Here is a 9435-nt window from a genome sequence, read left to right on the forward strand (position 1 = left end):
GAGTCCTAAATTTTAAGTCACCTTTAACTCACCTGTGGCTCCCATTATCTAGTCAGTCTCTATATCCTATGTGTATTAGTCAAGGTTCTCCAGAGAAACAAAGATTTATTATATAAGAGACTGGCTCACACAATATGGGGGCCGGTGAGTCCAAAATCTGCAGAGTTCACTGATGTCCCAGTTAGTGTGTCAAGGCCAGCAAGCTGCTATAAAATCAGGAAGAACTAAGGTTCCAGTGTGAAGGCTGTCAGACAGAATTCTCTCTCATCTGGGGGAGGTGAGACCTTTGTTCTACTCAGGCCTTCAACAAACTGCATGAGGCCCAGTCATATTATAGAGGTTCAATCTGCTTTACTCAGTCTACAGATTCAAATTTTAATCTTATCAAAAAACACCCTCAGAGAAACACCCAGAATAATGTTTGACCAAATATCTCAGCACCCAGTGGCTCAGTCAAATTGACAAAAAAAATGAACCATCACACTACGGTTTTACTTTGCAAAAGTTTCACACTCTTTATTCTCACTCTCACTACCGTTATCTCAGTTGAGGTCCTTATGCTCTCCTACTGGTTTCCAGCAGAAGGATGTAAAACAGCCCCGTCCCATCCTTTAGTTCATATATCACTGGGTACACTGTGGATACACTTATTATCAAAAATGTTGTTTTCATCATATCATTCTTGTTCTATTCCTTAACTCACAATGGCATCTTACTCTAAATAGATCCAATTCTTTTCCTTATAATATATTGTTCTATATAATCCAGCCCTACCTGCCTCACTGACCTGTTTCTTCCATCAATCTCCTAAACCAGAACTTACATTATAAGTGGCCAATAGTAAAGTATGTTCTTCACTCGTCAATGCCCTTTCTCTACTCAACATACTCTCCTTTTCTGGAAAGCACTGTGCATTCTTCTCTGCCTACCCCAATCCCATCTACCTGCTAAGATTTGTCTCCAGCTTCAACTCCTTTTTGAAGTTTTCCTAATTCTACAAACCATATAAATATCTTTTAATTTTCTAAACCTCATATGCATTTAAGCTAAACAGATGTTTAGCTTACTCTAAACTACTCTGTCTTGTACTCTGTTTTATTTCTGTTGTACATGCCTCTCTCCCTAGTCCCCAGTCTCACCCTACAGCCTCCAAATACATACCTTCTATTTATCTTGGGCTGAAAATCTTTGAATCTGTGATGTGTAAAGCAATGGATATACAGAGAGGTACTACTCTCAAGGACCTTACAGTTTCATGTGAGAGATAGATAATTATTCAAATAATTATGGAGCAATGTATTTCATGCTATAACAAAGGTACAAAACTCTAAGAGAATACAAGTAATTTAACAGAGGGAAAATCTAAACTGTAGAATCTAAATAGTAGAACAATGTGGTAGGGGATAAATTTAACAGGAGGAGGAGTGGAAAAGGCATTTCAAAAACTGAAAATAACCAATGAAAAGGAATAGAGACACTGAAAAAAATATATATATATGTAATGAGACATTTACCAAAATGATAAATATACTGGTATAAAGGATCAGAACCCAGGCACAGAATGGCTGAAAAACAAGAGATTAAATTCAGCAGAAGAATAACTGAGTATTAGGTAGAGCCCCAGAAGCAAAAACATGTCTGTAATACTGATAATGCTAAGTCCACAATTTGAATGGGCCCAAGGAGAATCAGCACGGCTGGAGGATGGAGCCAAGCCACTTCTAACTGAGGCAGCTGGCAGTCCCTAAAGCACAGGTGAAATGCTGTTCATTCCTTATCCATGATCCTAAACAACAAATATTTTCCATAACTCATTTGGCAATAAATCTAAGCTCATCTAGCAACAAAAACTGGCCTAGAAAGACATGAGGCTGTTTATTGTCTTCATCTCATTTAGCATTAATATCTATGAATTTCACTGCAGGAATATTAATTGTTTTTATTATGACTAGTTGTCCCAGATCCCATTAAAGGTTACATAACATGTAACACTGAGTATGTGCTCCATACTACCTTTTTAAAATCTTATAAATTCTCAGTTCCAAAACATACCTGGCCCCTAGGGTTTTGGATAAGATTCTATGGACCTTAGATTTTGAGATTCCATAGAACCAGTCAGATACACAAAGGGATCTATCATCCAAAAAAAGGTTTCAGAGTGCAGGAAAGATCCATTTACAATGGTTTTGTTAAATGGAGGATAAGTTTTCAGTGCCATACACATTCTATTATTGAGCACTTCTGTTATCAGTGGCGAAGTTTATTTTATTTATACTTAAATAATATTAGTTAAAAACAAAAATAAACTGCCAATCATGAACTCTTAGATCAACTTTTCCCCCCCTTATAATGCCAAGAATACCAGAAAAAAACTTGTAAAACAACATTCTCTTTGCCTCCTATAACCTTAATAGATAGTTTCCTGGAATTGACTATTCAAATAGAAAATTAATTTCCATGCACAGCTGGAAATACCACATTGGCAGGCAAGAAAAACATCAAAAACCAGTAGATTAAATAAAAAGTGGAAGAACTACAAAGACTCGACAGAAAAGAACTTGCTCAGTAAGATGGTCATATGACAAAAGCTTTTCGTCTGTTTATTTAATATATGAATACATCTTTTAAAGTGAAGTAGCAATAATCAAGGAAGCTCTGGATCCAGAAAAACAATTAGGGGATTATATCATTCAAGAAGTTTTTCTAGTGTTGTATGAAAGGAGAAAAGCTTAGCAATCCTCTTGCCAGGGATGAAAGAGGTCCTTGGGCCTGCATAACACATGGTTAAGACATAGCCACCTACTCTGTGGCATCTAACCATGTTTTTGTTGTTGTTGTTGTTGTTGTTTACTTTGGGATGATGGAAAAGTTCTGAAGATGAATATTGGTGATGGTTGCACAAAAATGTGAAGGTACTTAATGTCACTAAAGTGTATACTCAGAAAGGGTTAAAATGGTAAATTTTATGATATATATTTTACTATAATAGAAAAATAATTTCAGTAATATACAAAAAGCTCTTACCAATCAGTAACAAAAGAGAACAATCTAAAAGAAAAATGGGCAAAGGGCACAAACAAATTCAGCATAGGGGAAGAAATTCTAGCATTTATGTGGAAAAAATGTTCAAAATTACTACAAGTCAAGAAAACAAGTAAAAATGACTACAGACTATCATGTTTCACTTTCAAATTAGCAGAGATTTTAAAGATTGAGAATTTAAAAAAGAAAAGAGGTACTTTTGTCTTCCCACTGACAAGATCAGGCTCTGGTTTTCGATCTCCCTCCATTGCCTTGGACCTACTGGGTATCCCTCTTTGTACTGAGAACCATCAAGAAAAAGCAGGCTCGTGGTGCCATCTGGGGACTACTCCCTGATGCTGTAACTGACTCAGGAAATGACTTGTGTGGCCAATATTCAACTAATAACCAAACTAAACCAAATAATACACTTTGCACAAACACTTTAAAAACAAAAGAAGGAAAGACAGAAAACAGAACACTACCTTCAGGAACTGCCACACAGAAAGGCAAACAAGAAACAGCAACAACATGGGAAGAACAAAACTCCACAGGGCATCCAGCCAGTGGGACCCCTTGGTCCTGTTGCCTTGATTCTCAGATAGTCAGAGAAAAATTTTAAAAAAAATTAAAAACCTCCATCAGCTCTTAGTGCAGAACCGACACTTTTAAATAGCAACAGGGAGAAAGTTCAATAAAAATAAATGTGTTACGAAAGCAAGATAGAGAAAAACATTCTACATGAACTTTTCACTGCACGACTTCCTAATGAGTGAAAGGTTGAGTTCAAGACACCAGGAACATTTCCAGATAAAGCATAATAGATTTCCAAAGTGGCATATTTTGTTATAAAACATGGAGCTACATCTCTATTATCTTTGGCAAACAATCCCAAAATATCTTGTACTTCAGTAAATCTGAAGGGATATCCCACAAGCAAAGTGAGGGATCAATTTAAGTGTTTGAATATTTATTCTCCATAGAGGAGAAGGTAAGTGCTGGCAAAATACCTGGCACAAAAGAAGAGCTCAATAAATATTTGTGGAACTGAACTGAAACAAGTGGTAGAAGTTAGTAAAATTACCTGCATCTATTGATGAAATATATCAGGTTATTGTTCCAACTTTCCACCTGACTGAACCTACGAAAAATAACTGGGCTTATCGATAGAGAGAGGTTCTGTTCTTTTCCACTTGGTATCACAAGTACCAACCAACCCACAGGCAAGGTGCTCAGAGGCTCAGTGAAGACTCATCTTCCCCAGAATCAATATCTTTGACCCAATTCCTTCTGACAAAAATATAGAAATTTTACTAAAGTATGGGGCAGAGAATGTATAAGATGTATAGGTGATCAAAACAAAATTCTTAACAAGAGATACTTGTTTGTTGATAGATAAGCTACCTCTAGGAGACCCACTCAAATCAACTGGGAGTCAGCCTCTTTCAATTTCCTCATCTGAAAAATGGGAGGACTCAATCAATAGGCTTCAAGCTTCTACAACTGCTACTCATACTGAAAAATACATTTCATATTAAGTGCAGTATGCATATTTATACATATACAGAAACATGCTTTTCTATATAAAAATATCAGTTTTGCAAATTAACCCTTAAATCTTACAATGTGGGTGCACTCTGGTATGCTGTAGTGTATTATATTCTATGTCATTGTTTACCTGCAACCACTAAATTGATCTCACGGCACACTAATAGTTCATGACATGCAGTTTGGAAAACACTGGACTAGATGATTCCAATTCATTAAGTGAAAAATCATGATATAATCCCTACAACATCTTTGCCTTCCCTTCTTCTTCACAGTAAATACTCATGATCTTTTCCACTCAAACGGCTTTAAAAGTGATTTTCCCAGGGTGCATGAATACTGCCAAACCCGACAGCAGAAGCAAGCCACAGGGATTCTGCAATAAAAAGTTAAATATCTACCAAAGGAACCCCTTCTACTCATAACGAAGTACATTTGAATCTTTGTAAACCATCAGGCAACAGCTCAATCAGGCAAAAGTCAAAATGATACTCATGCAGTGGCAGCAAACCACATAAATCTTGATTTTAATTAAATAAAAGATATTTCAAAGTAGTTGCATTCTCCCTTCCAAACTATAGAATCTGTTTCCTGAAATAAGAATATTCTGACTTTCTAGAATAGCATCTATTGTCACTTTTGTAGATTTTCTTAATTGGCTGCCTTCTGCTGCAACACCCCCACCTCATCCCACCTCCTTTCCACCATCTTTAGTAATGCCCCAGACTAGTGGTGTGTAGGAATCTCTTGTGAAAAATGAGCTTGCTTTGAGTAAGACAATTCTTCTCGATCACAACTGTAGTTTTTTCAGTATATAGCTGGGGAAAGGCCTTGTTTACTTCTCATTATAGCTTAAAAACCACCTAAAATATCATCTCTGCAAAGGTATTACAGTCTTGACATGGAATCCTAACAGTATCATTTGTGCTTGTCAATGATTTCAAGATGCTTTATTCTAAATCTTCTCTTGGTTTCTAAGTCTACAGGGTAAAAAAGAAATAAGTTCTTCTTCATAATTTATAATAACATAAATTATATTTATATTATAATTTATAACAAATTATAAAAATAAATATTTTCATCATTATAGTTTATAAAATAAAATGTAAAACCTCCAAGTTTTAAGTTTAAAAAGCATATCAGTTCATAGATATCAGACAAATACTAATGTCAAAAACTTAGGTCCATTGTCCTATAATCAAAGCATTCTCTGTATTTTCCAAACTTGGCAAGACATATTTTTATTTTTAATTTTTGAACTACTAATTCTGGAGGGAAAACAAACACCATTAACTTCCTCTTCAGTCACTAGCTGCCTGTGCCATGTGTTTTTATCGCTTCCTGCCACAAGGAAATACATTTGGAACAAAGAAAGATATTCAAAAGAGAGTTCTCTAGGTTAATCTAAAATCATTCTTTCAGGAATTGAGAAAGAGTGTAAACATATTTCAGTAATGGCACAGGATGATAAAACTACTCAGAAAACCTTCACATTGCTTTATTACATGACTTCATCTAATGCTCAAAACAGGTCTGCAAAGATTATCTGATGAATAAACTGTTAAGTTAGGTAACTTTTCTTCACCCACACAGCTAATAAAAAGCAGAGGCAGAATTTAAATCCATTCTGTTTCATACCTAACCTCATGGTGAACACTATATCACACTGTTCTCCCTATGAGCCTTTTGATCAAATTGTAGGTTTTTACGTTATCCTATTCATCCAAACCATCACAGTTTTTTGCGTATGTGTGGTGGGGAAAGTGATCGATAGAGGCTGTAGATGATGATAAGAACATGAGGACTGATTTACCATTTTACAGCTAAGTTGTGTTCAACAGTGATTTATTGAGTCCTAGGTACCAGGTAGTACACTAAACACTGGGGATCCTAAACAAAGGTACAAATTATAGTTCATGCCCTAAGGAGTCCGTAAGAAATTTAGTAAAAGCTGTCCTAGTCTGCTTAAGCTGCTATAACAAAATACCATAGACTGAGTGTTTTAAACAATATAAATTCATTCCTCACAGTCCAAGATGAAGGTGCTGGCAGATTTGGTGTCTGATGAGGGCCCTCTTCCTGGTTTGCAGATGTGCCTTCTAGCTATGTGCTCACATGGCCTTTCTTGGGTATACGCTCATGGAGGGAGAAATCTCTCTCTCCCTCTTCCTCTTCTTATAGGGGACTAATGCCATCATGAGGGTCTATCCTTTATGATGTAATGTAAACCGAATTATCTCCAAAGCCCACCCCCCTCTAAATATCATCACACTGGGGACTAGGGCTTCAGTATATAAATTTTCAACATATGAACTTCAATATATGAATGGGCTTCAACATATAAATTTCAGCCCATAACAGGAACCGAACAGGAAAACAAATAATCCCAATTACTTTGATACATGTAATTCCAAAAACATTATCACTTAATTGCATTTAACAAATATTTATTGATAGTGAAAGGAAAGTAAATTTTTGACAGTGGACAAAAATCTGTGAGACAGGTAATATTCTCTACATTATACAAATGAAGAAACAGGCTCAGAGATGATAATTTCTCCAAGATCAAAAAGTGAGGAAGTGAAGGATTTACACGTGAATCTACCTAGCTTCAAAACCCAGCCGCTTTCCATTGGAGCAGGAGAGCTGTAACCAAGGACAACAGCCTCCCTCACTGGCTCTCCTAGGGTGTGCAAAGCATGGCCTTCCCTGGCAAGAAAGAGAGTAGCCTCAGAAGCCAGGTACAAACACACACAGCACATACAATCCCTCTTTATCAGAGGTGACTAAAGCCTGAATGCTGGTACAATAAAAGCAGGTCAGGGAACTGATTAAGAGCACATATCCTGGACCAGCCTGTCCCACCTGGAAAAAGAGAACATTCCACCCAGGATGAGAGTAGATCCACCAATTTCATGGCCAAACATACTATGACTATAATTCTCAAAAAATATTTCATAATGCTGAGTAACAGGAGAATAAAAATGCATACATATTTGAAATATTACATCAATATAAAAAAGTATTTTAATGTAGAAGCAAATCAACCTAGCATTTGCTAGGTGACACAGATCCATTTATCCTTCTTCAGCTCTGAGAAAGTCAGTGTTATTCAGTGAATATCAAGGCATAGCAAAATTTTAAGGGTATACATCTGTTCTGGCACTGTGCAAAGTAGGTACTGAATAAATGTGCTGTGGATAAATGGATGGAGGAATGGCTAGATGCAGAAAATAATGAATTAGTATTCATATTACTTGGTCACTTTTGGAATATATAATTAAATAATTTATTTTACTTAGGGATTTAAAATGATTTCTTCACCTTCCAATTAAATATCTATCCATATTTACTTCTAAGCCTAATTTGTATGATAGCCAAAGGGTCTAATTTTTCCTTTCCAGAAACAAAACAATTACATGCTACTATTTTACTTGGAATTTTTAAAATTTGAGGTTCAAATTACTATATTTAAAAGGAATTTGGGGAAAGACAAATTACTGAGAAGAAAAACGTGTGTGTATATATATACATATATATAGTATGATAATATAAGAGATTTTAAAAACTAGGTAATTTTGCTTATTAGTCGTGCAAACTGGGAAAGATAAAAGAACAAGAGGAAAGCAAAGATCTTTATTTCAATGTACTACTTAACAGCCATTTCACTGATAATATAGAAAGTTTTACAAAACAATGACTCTACTCCATTTTATTTTCTGGTTATTATCTGTCACTTGTTTCATAACCTTATTTTGTGAAAGTTTTACCTTGCAATATTAGGGGTCTTTTTATAATCCAGCTTGTATAATTCTGGGGAAGGACAAGCCATACACGTATACGTGTGTATGTCTATGTCTGTCTCTGTCTCTCTGTGTCTCTGTCTCTGTCTTTCTCATTCTCTAAATTATATATATTGTATATATATAATATATATAATTTAGAAATGGGACAATTCATATGCTAGTTAAACATTTATTTACAAGTTAAACTCCTTTATGTATTTCATATTTATTCACAAAATATCTCATGCTCATATAGATGTGAGAAAATCACCTCTTTGGAAAATTCACTTTAATTAACGTGGCTTTAGGTTTTTCAGCACTTGTTTTGCACCTTAGTGATGTGTGTGAAAGAGTGGCCAGGAGAACTCAGATATGACTAAGTGTCATAATGTCAGGTGGTCCTGGCTGACTCCTCAACACACAGTGTTAGCAGGAATCCTTGGGTGGTCACAGTTGTGTACCTGTGCTCTGAGCCTCTCTGAGGACCACCAGGCCTTACCACACCCCACAAGGCGTTGCAAATCCCCGAGAATTTTGGCTCAGTAGGTTCAAGTAGGGCCTGGGAACCTGTGTTTTAATAACTCCAGGTGCTTCTTATCAGACAAGCCTAAAAAACACTGATACCATGTATGGGAAGGAGCACACTGAGGGAGAAGGCTGGAAATGTGGTTCACCCTATACCCTGGACACTAGGAATAGCTCATGAGTATTGGCAAGTTTTGTAGACCACGGCAAGCCATGGAAGATTTGTGGGAAAGGAAATAACCAGATTTGTGCTTTGTAGGAGTCACTAGGCAACATTGTACAACTAGGCTAAATGGAGGAGAGACTAAAAATAGACTAGTTGGAAGACTACTATAATAGTTGTAAGCAAGAAGTAATAAGTGCTAAAAGTTGGCAACAAAAATGGAAGACAGAGTCAATCAAGATTGAAGCCAATTTGATATGGAGGGGAGCAGAGTAACAGTATCAAAAATGGCACCATGGTTTTAAGCACAGGTGGCTAAGAAGATATCTGTTATGGTCACAGAAAGAAAGAAGGTTAAAAGGATTCAGACCAGGTAAAGTATGAGCAAACGAA

General features: G+C 36.1%; 1 non-coding gene across 1 annotated transcript; it reads left to right on the forward strand.

Annotated features, from left to right (window-relative positions):
• Positions 1 to 2706: 2706 nt before the first annotated feature.
• On the forward strand, positions 2707 to 2829 carry LOC132431462 (U6atac minor spliceosomal RNA). Its single transcript, XR_009520762.1, has one exon. It is a non-coding gene; the product is annotated as a U6atac minor spliceosomal RNA (small nuclear RNA).
• The last annotated feature ends 6606 nt before the right edge of the window (positions 2830 to 9435 follow it).

The sequence above is a fragment of the Delphinus delphis genome, chromosome 9 (assembly GCF_949987515.2).
Source record: "Delphinus delphis chromosome 9, mDelDel1.2, whole genome shotgun sequence".
Classification (NCBI taxonomy): Eukaryota; Metazoa; Chordata; class Mammalia; order Artiodactyla; family Delphinidae; genus Delphinus; species Delphinus delphis.